The sequence below is a fragment of the Macrobrachium nipponense genome, chromosome 25 (genome assembly GCF_015104395.2).
Source record: "Macrobrachium nipponense isolate FS-2020 chromosome 25, ASM1510439v2, whole genome shotgun sequence".
NCBI lineage: Eukaryota > Metazoa > Arthropoda > Malacostraca > Decapoda > Palaemonidae > Macrobrachium > Macrobrachium nipponense.
The window spans coordinates 66,131,595-66,135,237 of NC_087214.1; positions in this window are offsets into that span (position 1 = coordinate 66,131,595).

The following is a 3,643-nucleotide window of genomic DNA, read 5'->3' on the forward strand; positions in this document are numbered from 1 at the left end:
AATAAACTGTTTCAGCTAGTGCTGTGTACAGATTTCTAGTGAATGAGTGGATGCATAAATATTATTTTTCGTGAATGAATGAATGAATGAATGAATAAGTAAGAAGAGAGGAGGGTGTAGTTAAAGGATACTGTATGAGAAGGCATCATGATATATTGCAGATTCATTCTCTCTCTCTCTCTCTCTCTCTCTCTCTCTCTCTCTCTCTCTCTCTCTCTCTTGTACTCGTGGCATCTATAGGATACTTACAGGAATCTGCTGAATGATTGATCGGAGAAGCATTTCGTGGCGTGACGATTTTCTGCTGAATGTAAACTTGCGCGTCGTGTATATAAATTGAATTTTTTTTCAAGCGAAAGATCGTAATAATGAAAACGTTTGTATGACTTTGCTTAAGGGAGTAAATTGTATGTATTTGATTATGGAATAGGTATCATTATGCTTGCTGTTTTTATGATTCATAATATACTTGCATATTTAAGGACAGAACTAAAAGGATATGACTTACCCTGTTTTAAGTTCTCACAGAACCTTATGTCATTAGGTACAGAGGTAATATTTGAAGAGAAGGTACGTACAGCAGTATTGATGTGAGTTAGTACTTCACTTAGCCATTAACATTTATATGAGAAATGGTAAGATATTAGTATAAAGTACATAATAAAAAAATGGCAATCAGAATTTAAAAGAAAAATAACTGTAAAAAGATAATGCACAAAAATATTAAAAATAATAATTATAGAATTTATCAATTAACGGAGAAATGTACTTTGGAATTTAGTGAATCAAAACTCTTAATTGAAAGACTACAGGAAATTGAATTAAAAATATTATATAGAAAGGTGAGTTAATGTAAGAAAATGTAAAAATTGATATAATCATAGAAAATAACAAAGGAGAAATATACCTTGGCCGCACGGTATACCTAGTTAATTGAGATATATATAAAATTAATCCAATATAAAAAAAGATAATAATCATAGCATATAATAATTTAAAAAAACAAAAGCGCCTCAGTGGCGTTGGTTTGGTCTTGGCCTGCCACCTCGGTGGCCGCGAGTTCGATTCTCGGACATTCCATTGAGGGGTGAGAGACGTGTATTTCTGGTGATTAGCAGTTCACTTTCGACGTGGTTCGGAAGTCACGTCAAGCAGTTGGTGGTCCCGTTGCTGAATAACCACTGGTTGCATGCAACGTAAAAAACACCATACAAACAAACTATTAAAGAAGAAATATACCTTGGCGTTAAGCTATATATATACCTACTTGACCGAACCCTTTTAAAAGACACTCGAGGAAGTTTGAGAACTCTGGTAATATACTTCAAAACCGGGCTGGCATCAATTCAGACGGATGCATTCTTTCACAATGACGAAACGGCGTTGAATAATGATTTAGCATAGTTGCTATCAATTTACTACGCAAAGCCTTAATTGAAAGGAAGGAAGGGCCTGACTTGCGAACGCTCCCACCGCCACCGGCGGCATGCCGAGGACGTATTTTATATTTTTAAATGTTTTATTGTTTTATTTTTTTGTGCTGGATTGTTCCTTGGTAGAGGGAGTGTGGTGGGGAGGAGTAATGGAGGAGGGTCTTTTAGGGATGGGGGTATATATTTAGTGGCAAGGAGATTGAGAATTTGAGTGTGTGTGATTATATTTAATATATGTGTGTATATATATATATATATATATATATATATATATATATATATATTATATATATATATTAACCCAAAATGAGCCATAAAAAACGTCAAAATATAGAGAGAAAATACTATAGTTACAGAGACTGCTGTCTCCCTCTTTCAGTCTCTGAAATATAGTATCTTTTCTCAATATTTTGCCGTTCTTATATATGGGCTCCTTTTATTAAATTCTGTTGTAACAATACAATTTTGCCAATCATATATATACATATATATATATATATATATATATATGATTGGCAAAAATGTATTGTTGTTTGTATATATATATATATATATATATATATATATATATATATATATATATTTTCAGGAACAAACTGAACCTCGGAAACGCGTAATATAATTTACAAAAGAACTCATTCTTGAGATTCATAAACTCCTATATAATCTCTGTTTATGGCGTTTGTTTGAAAGCGTATCTTACTCCTGGATAGTAATAATAATGTTAATAATAATAATAATAATAATAATAATAATAACAGTCCCCCAACCCCCCTCACAAAGCGAATTCACCACTCAATAAAACGCCACTTATAGCAGAATGATTCCTGAGTTGTCTATAAACATCAAGAGATAGAGACACCGAGACTGGATAAAGAGAATGAAATGATTTACGAGGCTTAAGAAAAAAAAATTTAAGGCTAAAGAAAGAGGGGCCAGGGGCCGGGGGACGGGAGTGGTAGGGGGGGGACGTATCTATCAAGATCAAAAAGCGCGTGAAATCACCGTGCTGACCTGGTCTGGTTTTTATGAGAGAGAGAGAGAGAGAGAGAGAGAGATTTAGTGGATGACGAGATGGACTGGTTAAAAGGGGGCGGTTGGGGGTAGGGGGGGGGATGGGGGAGGAGAAAAGGTTAAAGAAAAAAAATTGATATGTATTCTCGCTTGTAAGATTTCATGTCCCATTGCAATAGCTCATGATAATATATATAGAAGGGCTGGAGGTTTGAAGCTCTTGTCTTTTAAATTTCTCTCTCTCTCTCTCTCTCTCTCTCTCTCTCGTAAAAGTCTGTTTTCTGTGCATCGGTGTTGAAATAATGTGAGTTTTTTCTTTCGTTTTGATGGTCGTGAAGGGAGTTAATTGCATTATTATTACTACTCTCTCTACTCTCTCTCTTTATCTCTCTCTCTCTCTCACTCTCTCTCTCAATTTCATTATGGTTATACAGTAGAATGCATCGTTAGTATTTCTTCTGAGCTGATGACCACTGATGATGTGAATCCGGTTTGCATTCTCTCTCTCTCTCTCTCTCTCTCTCTCTCTCTCTCTCTCTCTCTCTCAATTTTAATTGTTAGCCGGCCTCCCACTCACTCCCAAACCCCTTTTATCGCTTGTAATTCGTAAGCGAGTCTTCCTAAGCCTTTTACACTCTCGCAGATTCGCTGCAATGCTGCGACCCCATAAATGCAATTACCCCCCCCCCCCCCTTCCCTCACCCCCCTCCTACTTCCTCCCTCCCCCCTTCCCACCCCACTTCACCAACATTCTCTCTCTCTCTCTCTCTCTCTCTCTGCTAAATCACATATTTTTCCTCTGCCTCCTGTGTTCCCTTGCAATCTTACATTTCCTTTCTATCGTCCTCACACCTTTTCCCTCCTCCTTCCCCTCCCCTCCCCCACCCCCTCCCCTTAACATGGTTATAACCATTTCTTCCCCTCCAGTGGCCCCTCCCCCTTCCAAAAATGCCCAATTCACCCCAAGGGTAATAACTACAGGTGTAAAATAGATAGGACAAGACATGAATGTGTCGAACATGGTGCATTCTGACACGTGAACGCCTGACATACAGAGAGAGGGGGAGGAGGGTGGTAGTGGAAGGGGGAAGGGGGAGGTGGAGGTGAGAGGAGGAGGAGGAGGAGGAGGTGGAGGTGGAGGAAGGAGGAAGGCTCCCTATGGTGTTAGTGGTAGTGGCTGAGATGGTTGGTATTCT